The following is a 22,787-nucleotide window of genomic DNA, read 5'->3' on the forward strand; positions in this document are numbered from 1 at the left end:
GCAATGTATTTTATTGAAAAAATAATGCTTTTATAATAGAAAAATATGACCTCCATCAACAATATATATTGCAGCAGCTTTTTTTCAACATTCTCAAGAAGAATTGGCGTTCTACCTAGTATCTTTTTCACAAATCGCTCCGGACGAATGTCTGCTTGCAAGTAGAGAGTTTGAAGGAGTTGGGTTCCATATTAAAAGCATCAATGGGGTCCGTATTTCACGCATCACCATATTGAATTAACTTATGTCTGTCAAGACCAAACTTTAAAAAACATGAATATTACACAGATTAATATGTACCCCAAGTCTCTGGAACGGAATACATGCATCAGTGAATCTAGAACTACACGATTTATATTTTAGAAATAATTAAATTCACTTAGCATTCAAAACTTTCGAATTTCGAAAAACACAAATATGCTGATTCACTACGGACAACCGTTTAACTGAAGTGGAACGGGTTTTCCTCTTGCTATGGATGTCTGCCTAGTGCAGTTCAGCCACAATCCGCTACGGTTCATCTTTATTATCAATTTGAAATGGACGGGTTCCATAATACCTGCAGGGTTCCATAATACCACCTTTTCCTCTATTATTCTTTGTTTTCATCATAAGATGTAATTTAGTTATGCACACACGTCTATACGAATTATCATAAAATATTGGCTGAACCATTAAAATTTCATATTTTGCAGGAAAATTGTATTACTAGAACTAAATATATGTGTAATAAATAAACAAAACATAATATTTAAATGTATAAAACAAAACAGAATGTAATTACAACAATTATTCAAAGTGTCAATTCTCATTAATGCATTTATCTACTGTCGTTACCATAGTTATCACCTTTCAATATTTGAAATTTTTTAAATCTAAACGAGAAATTATTTATTGTGACATCGTCACAACGCCAGCTGAAATTTTTCGTCACAATGCTCTCAATTTTAGTAGTGCCTTGCCCCTGTACATCATACTTTCCTGTTAATAACACAGTCATGACAGTCAATCATCTAACTTCGTTCAGGAAATAATTTTTGAACTAAAATAACATGACTTCTGCTCTATGCCAGAAATTCGTATTAATTAATTGAGTCCTCATATCCGTAAGCTTTCCATATCTGGTGTTGACTTTCATCTATCTAACAACGTTCTCGAGATTAAGAAAGAGCACACAGACAGACAAACAGACGGATGACAGAGGAAATTTATAGGTCAAATTGCAGTCCAATATAAAAATAATAATAAGATAACTCTTTTATTACTTTTGGCTCACTCTGTATTTTAAAATGAGATTTCTTATTAATCTATCAATTCAAAGACAACATAAATTAAATTATTGCAAGTAACAAAGAAAACTTTAATCATACACAAACCTGATCTTTGAATATAAATAATAAATTAAGCTATTGTTAAATTTAAAAAAAAATTAAATATATAAATTAATTTCAACTTTTCTAACAGTTTGAAGTAATTAATCTTGATAATATGTTATTAATATGTGGATAATTTATATCAACAATAAACCATTGTCATAGAATATCAAAAAAAAAATGGCAGACAATACGTTTAAACTTTATTTTCTAGAATTGTTTAATGTGTTTATTAGCTATTTCACACGATAATTAATCTTTACATAGTTAGAATGATATCAAATAAGCTTTAAATTATATTGTTGCCTTAAATAAATAAAAAATAAAACAAATTGGTACGTAACATAGTTACAAATTAATTAAGCATTGCAGTAAGATATTCATATATACGACGTTGTTTACATCTTATAATTTATGATTATATTGAGTCAACAAACTAGATTAGCATACTATTATCTGTAAACAAATAAAATTTATTATATCTTTTATTGAGTTATAATATTAATCACATGTGGCGTGGTCATAAAGTCCCCACGCTCGAGACTGTGTCCTGAATCTTTCAGTTAGAAAATATCGCGACGACAAATTTAGTGAATGATAGATTGGACGTGGATCTGATATGTTGTGGCCTCTTCAGACTTAACAACATGTGACAATTCGCTTTGGGGCATTGTAAAAGAGAAAATTTCTCAAAACTCTACCTTAAAGGTAGACTTAAAAACGACTATCGGGGGCTCCTTTAATAACTTCCAAACTTCAGCATAAAAGATGCCCAAAAAACACGAGAAAAGGCTAAAATTTATGCAGAAAATGAAGAGGAAACGTGTAAATAGCTTCTAATTACCATACAAAAGGACTTGTAGAATTATGGAGTTACCAAAGTGCTTATGTATGCTAAATTGCAACATATCAGAGGAGGTTACAACATATCAAGTGATTTTGATAGCGTAATTATATCTGTATTTTAATATAAATTACGTCTATTTATATATTTACTTTAAAAAAATACTAATTAATTTAAAAAAAAACTAAAAATTAGAAATATAACAATTTTATTCAATACTTTATGTGATTTTAATCATATAAAAGTCGTGTATTCGTTGCGTGTCTGATCGAAGAATACTAACATAACTAATATTTTTTTCAGATATTAACTAAAAAGTCTGACATTTTATAAAGTTGGATAGTATATATACTATCAAAATTTGTAAAAAAGTAAAAAGGAAAAAAAAATTAAGCTGTGGAGATTTGCTGCAGGCTAATGTTCGAAAGTACTATTATTTTCGAGCTCTTCTTCTAAAGTATTGATCCGTTAAGAACTGTTATGAAGCAAGTTCGCATTTGTAACCGAACGACGAGAATATTTTTTTTTTTTTTGGAAGAAGNAAAGGTTTACTATCCCTGTTATAGATAAATTCTGAATATCAATATTTTAGATTTTTAGAATAGTGATATCAATATTTTAAACATGTGTCCATTTCAGTTTGATATATAGGTTATTGACACAGCACTATTCATGACTAGCTTCCAAGACTGGTTTTCATATTTAGTATTTTAATAAGGGATGGACCAAGTAGGGTTTTTGGTCAAATAATAAACACCAAGTAATTGATAGGATGTTTCTGTTGCCAAATACTGAAAATTCTTGCCTTTCTGACTACCAAATACCAAACATTAGTTCATTTATTTGGAACTGCCTGAAAGAGAAGGTTTAAATTGAGCCTTAGAATAGGATCTTTATCTTACTCTAAGGACAGCATCTTCTATTCATTAAAAGGTTAAATCTTGCCATCAAGGTCTGTCATTTTTTGTAAGTAGAACATACAGTACAATTATTAATAAATAATAATTACTCAAGATCATTTATTACAGTTTTATTTGTTATTTTCATTCTATTTTATATTTTATCTTTCCCCTCTTCTTTCTCTTTCTGAACTAAAATGACATTATTTATCCAAATACCAAACACTTATTTTATGGATGAATATACTAGAACATCAAATAATGCCAAATATTCATTGTAACACTAAAACTAAAAATTAGAAATATAACAATTTTATTCAATACTTTATGTGATTTTAATCATATAAAAGTCGTGTATTCGTTGCGTGTCTGATCGAAGAATACTAACATAACTAATATTTTTTTTCAGATATTAACTAAAAAGTCTGACTTTTTATAAAGTTGGATAGTATATATACTATCAAAATTTGTAAAAAAGTAAAAAGGAAAAAAAAATTAAGCTGTGGAGATTTGCTGCAGGCTAATGTTCGAAAGTACTATTATTTTCGAGCTCTTCTTCTAAAGTATTGATCCGTTAAGAACTGTTATGAAGCAAGTTCGCATTTGTAACCGAACGACGAGAATATTTTTTTTTTTTTTGGAAGAAGTTCGGTTTAAAATATACAGTCAAAATTTTTTTCATTTCTATACGAAAATTCTTCCGGATTTTGTAGCAAATATCTGCATTTACCGGATATTTTGAAATAAAAAAAAAAACAAACATGTTTTTACGTCCAAAATTCCCATTTTGGTCGGTATGTATTCCGAACATTCGAAAAATATTTTTGATTTTCTACGATAAAGTTTAAATTTGTAAATATCGAAAATATTTATAAATATAAGGCTTAGAAATAAAAAAAAAATACTTAAACTCCAATAAATGTAAAAATAAATAGAAAAAAAAGTGTTTTTTATTGAGTATAACGTAGAAAAAATTCTTAATGTTCTAGTATTTTCGAACATGCTCTAATGTTGTAAATGTTCGAAAATACTAAAAATATTAAGAGTTTTTTGTATGTTTTTCTATACTATACTCCAATAGATTTAAACGTCAATAGACTTAAAATAAATAGAAAAAATAGTTTTATCTAGAGTGTGAGATAGAAAAAATAAAAAATTCCAAACTTTCTGACATTTTTGAACATTACAACGTAAAGGGAATATGTTCGAAATTAAGAATTGTTTTGTTTATAAAGTTTATATAATAAAAATTTTAAAAAATATATCGAATAATAATATTTAAGTGCTACTAAAATAGCAAAACCTATTCGAAAGTAAATTGTTATTGTATATCAATATTCTGTTTTTGAATCTAACAGAGAGAAAATGCATTTAATTAAATAATACATTTTCGCTAATGCCACTATTGATTTCGGTTGTTCATTCTACCGCTAGAAAAAAAAATCTAATTCCTTATAATTTTAATTAATTACTTATTTTTTTAATTTATAGAATTTTTAAAAAATTTAAATAACTTTTAAATATTCTTATTATGTCATAAATTTTTCCATTTAAACATAGTCCGTAGAGGGGGGCAGACGGGGCACGTATTCCTACCTGGAATCGAATAAAAAATTCCACAAATTACAATCGTAAAAGTGAACTTATGCCATCGACCATGAGAAGTTTTGATGCAATAATATATTTTATAATCTACTTGTTAAAAAAACTCCCAAAGAATTAAATAATTAAACGAGCAAAAACTATTGTCCAACACAATTCCGGGCTGCAATTTTTAATCATATTTGTAATTTAATCAATTTAAAACATACGAGTTTGCTATCAACCTCAAATTAGTGCTGTAGTGTCTTGCCCCTGTAAATCATACTTTTTCTGTTAACAATACAGTAGTGCCGGTCAACTATCTAACTCCGTTCAGGACAAATTTTTGAGCTGAAATAACATAACTTCCGGTCCAACCCATAAATTCGTATTAATTAATCGAGGCCTCCTATCATTAAATTTTCCATATATGGTCTCGACTTTTATCTATCTAACAACGTTCTCGAGATTAAGAAAGAGCACACAGATAGACAAACGGACAGACGACAGTGGGAGTTTATAGGTCTACAATCTTTCAAATTCCAGCCCAATAAAAATTTATTGATGTAATTATGTCTCCAAGCTTCCTCCCGATAAATTTTCTATGGAATGCCCATGCATTTAAGCATTTTTCTCTTCGTAGCATTTTTATGAGAAAAATTGATGGTGCTTAACAACAATATTAATCTAAATAATTGATATCATTATTATTATAGCAGTAAGCTATACTATTATTATTATATCAACAATATTAAACTATAAATAAATGTTGCAAATACGCTAAATTGAGCCATATCAGTTCAAGGATGCGGAGCAACAAGCTCTTCTTAGAAGTCATGATATAGATTATTATTATTATTATTAACAAAAGTAATGTCTCGGGATTTTAATCTCGGTTCGTATGTCGAAGCGATATAGGAACCTTAATATTAAGCAAAATAACAAGTAAGAAAGTAAAGAGGAAGTAAATTAATTGCCTTTAATTTATGTAAAGCCTTTTGTTTATTTATCGTGCAAACACTTACACTTTTGACGATCAACTCTTGTAATTTATTTTGCTCAAAAGTTAATTAAAGGAGAAATAGACGTCCTGTTCAATATAAGAGGAGAAAGCACAGCTGTTGTTAGCAGCTAACAAAGACGGCAGCATTAAGTATAAGGCTTTAGCCAATTTGGCAGCAATGCATTCAGATGTGTCTGACGCTTATGATGGAAGAAGGGATCAACCACAAAAGAAAGATCAATGTTATCTATAGAAGAATATATTGTATACTTTTTTGGCACCGAAAGAAACTTTAGATGAGTCCGAATCTCGAAAGAAAACCATTTTCAATTGAAAATTTTTTCAATTTTTTGATGGATATGCTTATATATATATATTTCATCTGCTCTGACGCGACCTTTCCTTGCATGATTGATAAGGAGTAAAAGTAACCTACTCGAAATTTTATTTGTTTCTACTAAAATCGTGCTAGTTACAATTTAAAACTCCGGCATTTATAATAAAGTTAAGTGTTATTAACATATCCGTGCCTAATTTAAATTTGTATCTCGTTTAGTGACATTCAAATAAATTAAATTCTAGACGCGTAACGGAGATAAGAGCGCGATTGTCGCATCGCATCGCGCGTTATTAACGCAGCAACATTAAAATTAAAATTTTTGCTTAATTTATTTTACATTTTTTTCTAGTATTCATTCTCGTATGCATCACTAGAACTTAATTTTTTAACGTGTAAATCGTGTTGTAAAATAAGTTAAAATATTGCTTTACAAATAATGCATTTTCAATTTTAAACAATTTCCTTTCAAGTATAAATATTTGAGTTTATCAATTGCGGTAGAAGACTTTAATTTAATATTTTCTCAATTTGTTAACTAACAATTTCAGCACGTTAAACTTAGCGAAAACTCCCGTATAAATGACTAATTGTCGACATGGCTCGACCTCAGTTGTCACCAGAAATGCGGTTACTGGACATCCATCCGAGTTTCTGTCATGACAGAAAGTGGATGGAGTTCCATTCAGAATAATATATCATTCATGCTGTGAACTACTCACATACTTAAGTTATTGGATAGGATTGTCTGAAAACTTCAATGCAAATTATTGTAATCTAAAATCGATGTCGGAATTCTTCTTTTTCAAAAATTTCCTTCAGCATAAGTATTTCCTTTTCTTTAATTTTTATTTCTCTTATAATTGCCTCTTTTGAATTATTTTTATTTATTTTAATAAATAAAAAAATTTCCAGTGTTACACGTTTAAATGTTACACGATTTCCTAATTCTTCGTACTTAATTTTATTGTAACAAGATTTATGGGCTGCATTTAAAAAAAAAATTGTAGACCTATAAATTCCTACTGTCGTCGTCTGTTTGTCTGTCCTTCATTAATCTCGAGAACGAAGTTAGATAGATGAAAGTCGAGACCAGATATGAAAAGATTAAAGCTAGGAGGCCTCGATTAATTAATACGAATTTCTGGCTTGGACCGGAAGTAATCTTATTTCAGTTCAAAATTTTCTCCTGAGCGGAGTTGTTGACTGGCATGACTGTATTGTTAACAGGAAAAGTATGATGTACAGGGGCAAGACACTATTAAAATTGAGAGCATTGTGACGAAAACTTACAGCTTGGCATTGTGATTATGTCACAATAAATAATTGCTCGTTACATCATTGATTAGAATAGAAAATGAGATTACTGCAACCGGATTGACGCACAGACGTACGTTTCTTACGGCACGAAAAGTTTTAACCATCGATCGAATCCATAATGATTTCTGTTTAAGTTCTATAGGATTTTATAAAATATAAATTATAATATTTTTTAAAAAACTTGTATCTGTTAATAAAAATGTATAAATTTTAATAATAGAGCAATGATAAAGTGACATTTACGAGAGATTTCCTCTTTGAAATTTGTCTCATTAAGCATTAGCGAATTGCCTTGGACATTAATTAATCATAACTGTAACACAGGATTATAGAACAACTGTTTGTTATAAATTTGAATGCGTCATGGTTACGTTGTGATTCGAAACACAGCATAAAATATCGAAAACACTAAATTATGCAAATTAGACAGGTGGATAGAGCGATCCTGTTACGTTTCTTATACGTTCAAACGATCGATTAAATCGAATTTTTTGCATCGATCCGCCTGAAAATGTGCAGGGATACAAACTTTTTCCTTTGCACCAAGATTTTGTAAAGGGATAACAATAATAATTACGATAGAAAATTTCGCGATTGTATATTTTGAAAGGAAAAATCATACGAGTTTTATTAAGAAAAAACAGAGATATTAATGTAGAAAAGAGGACAAGAGATAGATGAAAGATAAATATATAAGAGCATTGATGAACAATGGAAATGGAAAAATGACAGAAGATACACGTAGGAAAATACAAAGAAATTGATGTATTATAGATACAAAAAACAAAGAAAAATAAAATAAAATGGATGAGTTAAATGTCTAGAAGTGAAATAAAATGAAAGAAGCAGAAAATACAAAAATACTCTTCAAAAAAAAGTAAAAAAAAAAAATGTAAAATGAAAACAAAAATGTGTTACGAAACAAGGAAGATAAGAATTGAACTGAGAAAAATCAAAATAAAAGTACGAAAATAAAACAAACAAAACGTAAAAAATACAAAGTATACACTGAAAATATATATAAATATTTTTTTAACTTTACTCCTTTTTACAAAAAAACACAATTTAAATTAAAAATTAACTCATTTAATGTAGGATTTTTATCTGTTTTTTAAGCTTTTAGACAGTGTACGGTATATTTTAAATCGTTATTTACATAAAAATATACAGAAATAAAATCAGTTTATAATATTAATCAGATATCGAGATAAATATAAAAATGTAAACATGTTTTAACGATGTTTACACAATGAAAAACTTATATATAGGTACATATAACTAAAAATAAATGGTTGCTAGGGAGGAAAAATAAAATAAAGAAGAATTGAGAAAGGAGATTTTATTCGTCTCAATGTAAGTAAAAATCGTTAAGAATTTATATAATAAAATTTTAAGAAATTCCTGTATAAATATACAGACTTATATAGATCTATGCAGAAATACGTATTAAATATTGCTGTATAATTCCTAAGGATTTTTCACTAACGCCGAAATGAAATAAAATCTTTTCTCAATTAATCTTGAATTAATTAATTTTTTCTTTAATTAATTAATTCTTAATGATCGCAGCCGGACTACATTACTTAAATTGCTAAGCAGTAAAAAGAAAAATAAATTTAATGAAAATAATCTGCATAATTTACACTATAAAAGTTTACATTGCCCTACAATTATCGTTAGCTTTCGTATGAATTTTATGATAATTTTCAAATTATTATATTAGCTATTTTATAGTTATTGGTTTAACTAAGAAGCATATTCTAATATCTAAGTGAAATTAATTACGTTTAGTGGCAGATATTGCAACATCCTTACACCTGCTTCATCTTATCTACAATGATTTCAAAATTTATAGTTTCTCTGATCGTTACGCATATTAGAGTTAAATTATGTTATGTTCTTTATATGGTTTGCATCGTTTACAATTAATTTTTAGATATTTTTAAATCATTTATGTTATACGCAGGGAGTTAAGGAGAGAAAATGAGAAAGAGATAGAGATGAATACTCCCCTTCTTTAGTTATACATATTTTATGTTTCAAGCTTTGTGTATACTTTATACGATTTTCTAATTAATTTTTTTATGTNATCAACATTGCTATTCTGCATATCATCACCATACAACACTAAAAATAACTATTTAAACTAAAATATAACTGATTTTTCTAGATAATATTTGTTATACTATCCAAAAATTACATATTTTATAGCAAAAATAAGTGCAAATCCTTATAAACTAGACGGAAACAGATTTCTGAATATCTCTAAGAGATCTCTTTCTCTTATTTTAATCTTCTTAAATGTATACGTGCAGACGGACTTACAGAGAAGCTTAATTATAGGAAAATTGTTCGATCGGCCAATAATGCAAATACCACACCCTTCTGAAAAATGAAGCACGTGTACGTATGTGCAGAAAACGTGACAACCTTCTACCGACCGAGAATAGAACCACACCTTTCTGTTCGGTCGCTGCATTTTCTTAAAACGAAAACCGTAAACAGAATTCTACAATTACTCAAAAGTGACGTAGAATTGCGAAATTGTATTGTATTTATTTATAACATTCAAAACTGCTTGGAGGAGGAAGTGTTTACGTTAGCATCTCTTACATTTTTCAAGGGAAAAAGTCATCTTTTATTCTAAGAGAAGATGCTAAAACTATTAAAAAATGTACAAATCGAATCTTTATACTGCTCGCTAAACAATATATCAATGTCCTTTTGGAATTAAAGCTTGTATCTCTTTCACTTTCTACTGTTTTCGATATATTGATACTATGAGACCATTTGTCTTCTGTGAAAGGATATTGGCTAAATAGAATAGAAGAAATGACTTAAACTTTTTCAAAATACTTCAAAGTATTGACGCTCGAATGACACTAAAATTTAAACTCTATTATACATTTTTAATTTCAGATTAATAGAATTTATTCCTTTCATTATATAAATGTATTTTATACTCGGTAGACTGTCTGCGTTATCTGCCTGATTAAGTATGAAACCTTTCAATATCTTGACTTAGAAGGTAAGAGCAAGATGTCAAACTTGCACTTTTTACGCTTGTATTTAACTTCTTGTTAGCTACAAAATTAGATTTTATGACCTTCTGCAATACTTCAATTTACTTCGGCATACGAAGCGCTTCGGAAAAATTTTTTTCGGTACGACAGTAAAAAATTGAATTTATTAAAAGTTTTAACAGTGATTTATGAGATAAAAACGTTCATTTTAATGTAAAATATAGTTAATATTCTATCACAGTAAGCTGAATAAGCGTAATATAAAGATTCTATCATTAAAAAAATAATTAAAATAAAATAGAAAAAATAAATTTTANAATAACTTTTAAATATTCTTATTATGTCATAAATTTTTCCATTTAAACATAGTCCGTAGAGGGGGGCAGACGGGGCACGTATTCCTACCTGGAATCGAATAAAAAATTCCACAAATTACAATCGTAAAAGTGAACTTATGCCATCGACCATGAGAAGTTTTGATGCAATAATATATTTTATAATCTACTTGTTAAAAAAACTCCCAAAGAATTAAATAATTAAACGAGCAAAAACTATTGTCCAACACAATTCCGGGCTGCAATTTTTAATCATATTTGTAATTTAATCAATTTAAAACATACGAGTTTGCTATCAACCTCAAATTAGTGCTGTAGTGTCTTGCCCCTGTAAATCATACTTTTCCTGTTAACAATACAGTAGTGCCGGTCAACTATCTAACTCCGTTCAGGACAAATTTTTGAGCTGAAATAACATAACTTCCGGTCCAACCCATAAATTCGTATTAATTAATCGAGGCCTCCTATCATTAAATTTTCCATATATGGTCTCGACTTTTATCTATCTAACAACGTTCTCGAGATTAAGAAAGAGCACACAGATAGACAAACGGACAGACGACAGTGGGAGTTTATAGGTCTACAATCTTTCAAATTCCAGCCCAATAAAAATTTATTGATGTAATTATGTCTCCAAGCTTCCTCCCGATAAATTTTCTATGGAATGCCCATGCATTTAAGCATTTTTCTCTTCGTAGCATTTTTATGAGAAAAATTGATGGTGCTTAACAACAATATTAATCTAAATAATTGATATCATTATTATTATAGCAGTAAGCTATACTATTATTATTATATCAACAATATTAAACTATAAATAAATGTTGCAAATACGCTAAATTGAGCCATATCAGTTCAAGGATGCGGAGCAACAAGCTCTTCTTAGAAGTCATGATATAGATTATTATTATTATTATTAACAAAAGTAATGTCTCGGGATTTTAATCTCGGTTCGTATGTCGAAGCGATATAGGAACCTTAATATTAAGCAAAATAACAAGTAAGAAAGTAAAGAGGAAGTAAATTAATTGCCTTTAATTTATGTAAAGCCTTTTGTTTATTTATCGTGCAAACACTTACACTTTTGACGATCAACTCTTGTAATTTATTTTGCTCAAAAGTTAATTAAAGGAGAAATAGACGTCCTGTTCAATATAAGAGGAGAAAGCACAGCTGTTGTTAGCAGCTAACAAAGACGGCAGCATTAAGTATAAGGCTTTAGCCAATTTGGCAGCAATGCATTCAGATGTGTCTGACGCTTATGATGGAAGAAGGGATCAACCACAAAAGAAAGATCAATGTTATCTATAGAAGAATATATTGTATACTTTTTTGGCACCGAAAGAAACTTTAGATGAGTCCGAATCTCGAAAGAAAACCATTTTCAATTGAAAATTTTTTCAATTTTTTGATGGATATGCTTATATATATATATTTCATCTGCTCTGACGCGACCTTTCCTTGCATGATTGATAAGGAGTAAAAGTAACCTACTCGAAATTTTATTTGTTTCTACTAAAATCGTGCTAGTTACAATTTAAAACTCCGGCATTTATAATAAAGTTAAGTGTTATTAACATATCCGTGCCTAATTTAAATTTGTATCTCGTTTAGTGACATTCAAATAAATTAAATTCTAGACGCGTAACGGAGATAAGAGCGCGATTGTCGCATCGCATCGCGCGTTATTAACGCAGCGACATTAAAATTAAAATTTTTGCTTAATTTATTTTACATTTTTTTCTAGTATTCATTCTCGTATGCATCACTAGAACTTAATTTTTTAACGTGTAAATCGTGTTGTAAAATAAGTTAAAATATTGCTTTACAAATAATGCATTTTCAATTTTAAACAATTTCCTTTCAAGTATAAATATTTGAGTTTATCAATTGCGGTAGAAGACTTTAATTTAATATTTTCTCAATTTGTTAACTAACAATTTCAGCACGTTAAACTTAGCGAAAACTCCCGTATAAATGACTAATTGTCGACATGGCTCGACCTCAGTTGTCACCAGAAATGCGGTTACTGGACATCCATCCGAGTTTCTGTCATGACAGAAAGTGGATGGAGTTCCATTCAGAATAATATATCATTCATGCTGTGAACTACTCACATACTTAAGTTATTGGATAGGATTGTCTGAAAACTTCAATGCAAATTATTGTAATCTAAAATCGATGTCGGAATTCTTCTTTTTCAAAAATTTCCTTCAGCATAAGTATTTCCTTTTCTTTAATTTTTATTTCTCTTATAATTGCCTCTTTTGAATTATTTTTATTTATTTTAATAAATAAAAAAATTTCCAGTGTTACACGTTTAAATGTTACACGATTTCCTAATTCTTCGTACTTAATTTTATTGTAACAAGATTTATGGGCTGCATTTAAAAAAAAAATTGTAGACCTATAAATTCCTACTGTCGTCGTCTGTTTGTCTGTCCTTCATTAATCTCGAGAACGAAGTTAGATAGATGAAAGTCGAGACCAGATATGAAAAGATTAAAGCTAGGAGGCCTCGATTAATTAATACGAATTTCTGGCTTGGACCGGAAGTAATCTTATTTCAGTTCAAAATTTTCTCCTGAGCGGAGTTGTTGACTGGCATGACTGTATTGTTAACAGGAAAAGTATGATGTACAGGGGCAAGACACTATTAAAATTGAGAGCATTGTGACGAAAACTTACAGCTTGGCATTGTGATTATGTCACAATAAATAATTGCTCGTTACATCATTGATTAGAATAGAAAATGAGATTACTGCAACCGGATTGACGCACAGACGTACGTTTCTTACGGCACGAAAAGTTTTAACCATCGATCGAATCCATAATGATTTCTGTTTAAGTTCTATAGGATTTTATAAAATATAAATTATAATATTTTTTAAAAAACTTGTATCTGTTAATAAAAATGTATAAATTTTAATAATAGAGCAATGATAAAGTGACATTTACGAGAGATTTCCTCTTTGAAATTTGTCTCATTAAGCATTAGCGAATTGCCTTGGACATTAATTAATCATAACTGTAACACAGGATTATAGAACAACTGTTTGTTATAAATTTGAATGCGTCATGGTTACGTTGTGATTCGAAACACAGCATAAAATATCGAAAACACTAAATTATGCAAATTAGACAGGTGGATAGAGCGATCCTGTTACGTTTCTTATACGTTCAAACGATCGATTAAATCGAATTTTTTGCATCGATCCGCCTGAAAATGTGCAGGGATACAAACTTTTTCCTTTGCACCAAGATTTTGTAAAGGGATAACAATAATAATTACGATAGAAAATTTCGCGATTGTATATTTTGAAAGGAAAAATCATACGAGTTTTATTAAGAAAAAACAGAGATATTAATGTAGAAAAGAGGACAAGAGATAGATGAAAGATAAATATATAAGAGCATTGATGAACAATGGAAATGGAAAAATGACAGAAGATACACGTAGGAAAATACAAAGAAATTGATGTATTATAGATACAAAAAACAAAGAAAAATAAAATAAAATGGATGAGTTAAATGTCTAGAAGTGAAATAAAATGAAAGAAGCAGAAAATACAAAAATACTCTTCAAAAAAAAGTAAAAAAAAAAAATGTAAAATGAAAACAAAAATGTGTTACGAAACAAGGAAGATAAGAATTGAACTGAGAAAAATCAAAATAAAAGTACGAAAATAAAACAAACAAAACGTAAAAAATACAAAGTATACACTGAAAATATATATAAATATTTTTTTAACTTTACTCCTTTTTACAAAAAAACACAATTTAAATTAAAAATTAACTCATTTAATGTAGGATTTTTATCTGTTTTTTAAGCTTTTAGACAGTGTACGGTATATTTTAAATCGTTATTTACATAAAAATATACAGAAATAAAATCAGTTTATAATATTAATCAGATATCGAGATAAATATAAAAATGTAAACATGTTTTAACGATGTTTACACAATGAAAAACTTATATATAGGTACATATAACTAAAAATAAATGGTTGCTAGGGAGGAAAAATAAAATAAAGAAGAATTGAGAAAGGAGATTTTATTCGTCTCAATGTAAGTAAAAATCGTTAAGAATTTATATAATAAAATTTTAAGAAATTCCTGTATAAATATACAGACTTATATAGATCTATGCAGAAATACGTATTAAATATTGCTGTATAATTCCTAAGGATTTTTCACTAACGCCGAAATGAAATAAAATCTTTTCTCAATTAATCTTGAATTAATTAATTTTTTCTTTAATTAATTAATTCTTAATGATCGCAGCCGGACTACATTACTTAAATTGCTAAGCAGTAAAAAGAAAAATAAATTTAATGAAAATAATCTGCATAATTTACACTATAAAAGTTTACATTGCCCTACAATTATCGTTAGCTTTCGTATGAATTTTATGATAATTTTCAAATTATTATATTAGCTATTTTATAGTTATTGGTTTAACTAAGAAGCATATTCTAATATCTAAGTGAAATTAATTACGTTTAGTGGCAGATATTGCAACATCCTTACACCTGCTTCATCTTATCTACAATGATTTCAAAATTTATAGTTTCTCTGATCGTTACGCATATTAGAGTTAAATTATGTTATGTTCTTTATATGGTTTGCATCGTTTACAATTAATTTTTAGATATTTTTAAATCATTTATGTTATACGCAGGGAGTTAAGGAGAGAAAATGAGAAAGAGATAGAGATGAATACTCCCCTTCTTTAGTTATACATATTTTATGTTTCAAGCTTTGTGTATACTTTATACGATTTTCTAATTAATTTTTTTATGTTTTGATACATTCATCTTGATATTTCGAAGCGAATAATCCAAAAAGTTTTATCAGTTATTGAGAAAATTATCGTTTTTATCTCCTATCAAAACTAGCACATAATTCTTTCGATGCTATCCGTTAATTGCTATCTAAAAATAGCATATTCCTTGATTGTGATATGGTTAATCCTGTTAACGGTATTCCATACGGTTCCTGAAGTATTTCCGTGTTTGTTCCTGTAAGATTACAAAGGATATCCAAGAAGATTATAAACATCAAAAGACTTTCTGACCATCATTTACTAGCTTTATTTTCTTTTTTATTTAATTTTATTGCTTTTCATCCAAAAAATGCTGATGTAATAACATTTTTTAAAGAAATATTCGTAATCGTGAAGCAGTATTACTGCATATGTGCACGAAGTTTTCACGAATAAGTATGTGCAAACAACAAAGTGTCAAGTGCTGCATCATCGATCGTGGTGATGGAATACATCCTTCTATACAGTCTACTAAAGAAAAGAACTAAATATGTATATATATAAAAACTTTCTGTTTTTATATATATACATATACACATACACTTGTATATTCCTGTAGCAGCATATTCTCTAATCTCATAAAGTTTGAAAATATTTTGAAGAGGATTGTTTGTCCGATTTACCAATATTTATTTAGTTCTCGATACTTCCTTCTTGCAGCATCTACTTTAAACTTTCTCCATATTATTTTTAGTTTGGAAAGTTTGAGTTGTGTTTTGATTTAAAAATATTTTTATAGTGATTAAGGAAAACTTTTCTAATAACAAGTTCCTATAAATATTTGTTAAGAGATAAAGTAACATTAGCAGATAGTATGGTGAAATTTCCTGTAACACATTAGGTAATTAAGCTAGAGTGGCATTAACTATTGCAATTTTTCTGTAACTTGTGTTAAATATTTATGTGATGTAATTATAATTATAAATGCAATAATAGCTTATGTAGTTTGTAGAATGGCATTTGAAAATAATTTTTCTTTTGTAATCAGTTGAAAACTTAAGGTTTTAAAATGGATAACTTTAATGTAACATAATTAAACTTTACCAATTTCATAGCATATTTTCTGCAATTTTTATAACAAAAATAACTTCGTTTAATGCTTTAATATATAAAATCGAATGTGCTCAATTATAATAAATAAAATTTAACAAGAAACAAGAAGAGAATCACTCAATACGATTGATTAAAAACGCTTCAAAGCAACACGTTTTCGATACTTCACATTATTAAAAATTTGGCTTAAAAACTAAGAAATAAATTAAAGAATTAAAAATTCCGAAAATTTATAATGAAAAATACTATTCGCACTTTTATTTTACAAAGCAGCTAACCTGTTATTTAACCGGGACGTTAAAAATATTAATGAATAACATTAGAGGTGTAAAAATTATTATTTTCGGTAATTACCTCACGAATAATTGCCCGTTGCGTCATTAAATTTAATAAACAGAATTGGTGAAAGAGGAGGTTAAGGAGCAGAAATGTCAACAGAAAGAAGAAGAGCAGGTAAAGATTTTTTACTGTGTCCTGAATGTTGATGAGTTGTCTCCTTTGCTTGTGCTTCAACTTCATTTAGTCCTCGCATTCCTTAGAACAGATTAGGTTTTGTACAGCTTAAACAGCATTAAATTTAAAAAAGAGAGAGAGAGAGAAATTTTTCTTTTGAATTGTTTTATTTTTTTCTTTTAATTTTAAATTCAATTAAATTTTTTATATCAAAATCTGAAGTGAAAGATGACGTGTAATCATACCGTTGCAATGGATGTAAAGATCACATCAAAAATTCAAAGGCATGAAGTCTTATATTTGATGTAATTTATAGAGAAGAATGTTTTTACATTCTTTTATTTTAATACGTAAGGGTAAAGAATAACCTAGTAAACATTGAATAAATAAGATTTTAAAAGTAAGACGAAACAAATTGAAATATATATATATATATATATAGGCCTATACATTATGAAAGAGTACAGAAAAAAGTTTATGAATTATATTCAGAATTATAAGAAAAATTTTTCTGACTTAGTTCGTAAGAAAGAAAGAAGAAATACGGAGGAAAAAAGATCATTTGGATGAGAACCAAAGGAGGAAATAAGAATCTGTTAGGTTGTGAGTTTCGCCAAACTCTGGATAGAATAATAAGTAAGTTTCTACAATAAATATTTGAAACTGATGGGTTTTTTGCTTGTTACATTAACACAAGTAACTAACGCAAAAAATAAATAAATAAACAAACAAACAAAGAGAAAATCACGTTGGGTCTTTCACCAATGAACAGAGAAAAAAAAATTGAAGCACGTTTGGAATCTGAAAAGGAGCAATAATATTTTTTCACCTTTGCTCAATTTTCTTCTTTAATGTTATATAATTTTCCTAACGCTTACAGAAATATGTGTTAAAAAATAATAAATAAAATAAATCTTTCTTCTAAAGAATTTTTGCTAAACTATTTTACTTACAACCCATTTTAAAAAAAGGAGCTATAAAATTTTTGAGTTTAGAAAATTAATGTTTTATACTTTTGTAATGAACTTTCATTTAAAAGTAATAAACTGGATTATTAATAAATTTTAAATAATATTTTAATAGGAAGTAAAGTATAGAACTTTTTACAGGTTTTTTTAAAAAATTAAATTACATCGTTAAATTTGAATTATCTGACGGAATTTTAAGGTAATTTATTATTGGAAAATTATTCTAAGAATCTTTAGATGAAATTTCCAGTAATATTTCGAAAAATTTTCAATCCTTATCCAAAAAAATTAAAAATTATAAAGCATATTGATAATTGATACACATATATAATGAATCTCTTAATACAGATATTTCTGTATATTTTTTAAGTTATTACAAACATATTAAAAATTAATAAATATATTTAAATACAGTTAATATATTTATTATGATAATAATAATAATTCACGAATTTCATTCCTTAATTTTCTCACGAATTTCACTATCATGATCAACATTGCTATTCTGCATATCATCACCATACAACACTAAAAATAACTATTTAAACTAAAATATAACTGATTTTTCTAGATAATATTTGTTATACTATCCAAAAATTACATATTTTATAGCAAAAATAAGTGCAAATCCTTATAAACTAGACGGAAACAGATTTCTGAATATCTCTAAGAGATCTCTTTCTCTTATTTTAATCTTCTTAAATGTATACGTGCAGACGGACTTACAGAGAAGCTTAATTATAGGAAAATTGTTCGATCGGCCAATAATGCAAATACCACACCCTTCTGAAAAATGAAGCACGTGTACGTATGTGCAGAAAACGTGACAACCTTCTACCGACCGAGAATAGAACCACACCTTTCTGTTCGGTCGCTGCATTTTCTTAAAACGAAAACCGTAAACAGAATTCTACAATTACTCAAAAATGACGTAGAATTGCGAAATTGTATTGTATTTATTTATAACATTCAAAACTGCTTGGAGGAGGAAGTGTTTACGTTAGCATCTCTTACATTTTTCAAGGGAAAAAGTCATCTTTTATTCTAAGAGAAGATGCTAAAACTATTAAAAAATGTACAAATCGAATCTTTATACTGCTCGCTAAACAATATATCAATGTCCTTTTGGAATTAAAGCTTGTATCTCTTTCACTTTCTACTGTTTTCGATATATTGATACTATGAGACCATTTGTCTTCTGTGAAAGGATATTGGCTAAATAGAATAGAAGAAATGACTTAAACTTTTTCAAAATACTTCAAAGTATTGACGCTCGAATGACACTAAAATTTAAAATCTATTATACATTTTTAATTTCAGATGAATAGAATTTATTCCTTTCATTATATAAATGTATTTTATACTCGGTAGACTGTCTGCGTTATCTGCCTGATTAAGTATGAAACCTTTCAATATCTTGACTTAGAAGGTAAGAGCAAGATGTCAAACTTGCACTTTTTACGCTTGTATTTAACTTCTTGTTAGCTACAAAATTAGATTTTATGACCTTCTGCAATACTTCAATTTACTTCGGCATACGAAGCGCTTCGGAAAAATTTTTTTCGGTACGACAGTAAAAAATTGAATTTATTAAAAGTTTTAACAGTGATTTATGAGATAAAAACGTTCATTTTAATGTAAAATATAGTTAATATTCTATCACAGTAAGCTGAATAAGCGTAATATAAAGATTCTATCATTAAAAAAATAATTAAAATAAAATAGAAAAATTAAATTTTACATACAAAATATTCATTAATTTACGACAGAATATTTTATTCGTTGAATCATGCGACGATTAAGGAACAATTTAAGTAATTTATCTAATTTTTATGTAAACAAAAAGTTGAAGCATGTATTGATAATTAAGTACCACTACTTTAAATTTGAAAGTAATTTTTTAAGAAATTTCATGGTTTGTAGTTCGCTTTATCGTAATTTGTAATAAGTTTCGGTCAAAGATTTCAAATAATCAATTTTACCGTCCATTGTTTAGGATCTTTTGTGTCAGAAAACGTTATCTTTTTAAGAGTCTTTGGAGCATTTCTCTTTGATCGATTTTCTTGCCTGGATATGTAATCTTTTGCCTTCCAACAGAATTTTTAGGCGACGGAAAAATAACCATTTCCACCTTATAAGTAGTTTTTAAGCCGATTTTAGATTAAATTTAAATTTCATGATCGTACAACTCTCCGTTTTTCTTCTCGAATTTGTATATTTAAACATGATTTTATTACTGCAGGAGCTAATGTTTTCAGTAATTTAATACAACATTTAAGCTTTGCATGATTAAAATAATAACATTTCTGCATACTAACTACTAAAAACTAAAGTGAAAGGAACAAAAAAGGACATTTCTGTAATGCTTTACAGCGCAGAAATTAGACGAATCACTTAAAGGAATTTGAGTATGAAGTGTAAATCGACTGTGCTTATTTTTTTACACGTGAAAAAGCTCCACGGAGAGATTAAAAAAAAGCTGAACCTGTTAACGCTTTATGTGTGTAAAATAAGAATAAATAACCACACCCGTATGAAAATAGATAAAATGATTAATTAATAAAGGTTAATAATACATAATGAATACCCATTTTAATAATAAAAATGCTGTTTTGTAATTTTAATTGTATCAAACAGGTAGATCAATGCTACCTTATGTAAAAAAATGAAATTTTTTGTAAGGTAGGAGAGTAAAATCCATCAAAACTGGCTTTAAAATCAGATAGTGACCTTTTTGGCCGGTAGCCAGACTAGTTACCTGTGAAACCTGTCAACAAAAGTACAAAAACTAACTACCTTTGCTTCCAAAAAAGAATAAATACATATATATATATTCTTATCGATCACTCATTACTTTATCATATAATAAGTTATCATGATTGAAGAATAACTTTGTTAAATTAGTTACCATCTCCTAACTCGTGATATTATAGTAATAAGATAGCATAGTTATCACTTTGTTGTCGTTAAGGTGTGGATTTAACGTATTCTGCAGTTTACACTTAGCACCGAATGTTTCCATAATAGCATGTTCGACAGTTACATTACTTTTGATAATGTTAAAGATCTTCGTTACGATAGCAGATATCCATCTGTTATCGTAACAAAAATCTAATGCTATTAACGTAAATTGCTACTTTAATAACAAATTATCATTCGAATCATTTAGCAATGCAATTTTAAATAATATACATATATTATTATTTTTATCATTGCAATTATAGCATGGATTTCATCTTAATAAATCAAAATATCGACTGTTTATTAACACTGCTGCTGCAATAATAATATGGTGATAAAGGCTGCATTGGATGGAAAATAGATTTTTAGATAAACTATTTTGCTTCTGTGTCACTGTGGTGTGTACTTGTGGGCAGTGGCGTGTTATCCTATGGGCAAAAAGGGCAATTTTTTGGAGCCCCCATCGATAGGGGCCCCAAACCAATATTTTATAAATTCATTACTCTAGTAAGAGTATCCAAATTTAAATTTAAACTAAAAAAAAAAAAAGTCTGTCTTAAATAACAAATCTAAAATTACATTTTATTAATGAATAATTCAATATCAATCAATTATTTCATTTCTTATTATAATAAAAATGTGAATGCTCGCTTATCAGTGTACTTATTAGATCATCATCCTCCAGATCACTCCCTCCATTTACGCCATTGCTGTATCATAACAATAATCACTCACAATATATTAATTAATAAATATTGCTTTTCTACTCTGCCCAAGTTTATATAACAGTGATTATATTAAAAAACAAACCTTAAATTAATTTTAATTACATTAAGATTCGTCAAAACTATAATATACTGCTATAATAGCGTGACGAAAGCACTTCCATCTGGACTGCTTTAAGCATTGAAATTTTTACTTGTTACTCATTAAAGCTCTGTTACTCACTTGAATAATTACCAAGAATAAATTACCCAATAGAATAATTGTTGTGAATGAGAAATTAATAATTAAAATCAAACGGCTGAAGGGTAACAGTTTGTAGGTATTTATTATCAGAAACTTCATAATGATGAGAGATAGTGCAAGAAGGTTTGCAACGCCCTGAAGGCATAAATGGCAAAAGCTGAGAATAAAATCGAATTTTGTTAAGAAAATATTGGATATTACTGAAACTTTTTTGGTTTATAATGTAAATAAATACGTAGAAAACAATATAATTTCTGTATATAATAATATAAATTATTATTTTCATATTTAGAGTAAATTATTATTGTCATTTATATAATTTAATATCTCGTTCATACTGTTGTGAAGTATTGTTTCTACTTCATACCCTCTATTCGATTTTCATTTAAATATTTATATTTAAATGAAAATTTTAATTTTATAATTTACAGCAGATAAATAACGAATTTTTTAAATAAAATTAATTTTCTCTGAAAGCAATTAACATGCTTCTTTCGAGTCGAGGATGCATCATTGGGAATTCAGGACGTATCCAATCTTGTATAGGAAACTTAACGAAATAGTAAACATTCCTGTCACATGTTTTCTCATTTATAAAGGGGTGGAGTCCAACTGTTTCTATTATCTACACACAAACAATATTGTTACATATGTCATTTCGTTATCTAACCATTTCCTTTAGCAACAGTAATCATTTCCTGCAACGTTTATCAAACATGTGGTCCATGAATTATTCACTCATGAATAAGAAAAGATGCAACGTATTTTTTTACAGCTTGCTATTTTATATTAGCAATTTAACTTAAAAGCTTTCAGTATTAATCTTATAATATAATTTTTATA

General features: G+C 28.0%; 1 protein-coding gene across 1 annotated transcript in view; it reads right to left on the bottom strand.

Moving 5' to 3' along the window:
- The window catches only part of LOC111629400 (sodium/calcium exchanger 3-like), a 62,510-nt gene that overhangs the window by 37,782 nt on the left and 1,941 nt on the right, over positions 1-22,787 (bottom strand). The window lies entirely within an intron of this gene.

This window comes from Centruroides sculpturatus, unplaced genomic scaffold (genome assembly GCF_000671375.1).
Source record: "Centruroides sculpturatus isolate CEXI.00-Female unplaced genomic scaffold, Cexi_2.0 scaffold586, whole genome shotgun sequence".
Classification (NCBI taxonomy): Eukaryota; Metazoa; Arthropoda; class Arachnida; order Scorpiones; family Buthidae; genus Centruroides; species Centruroides sculpturatus.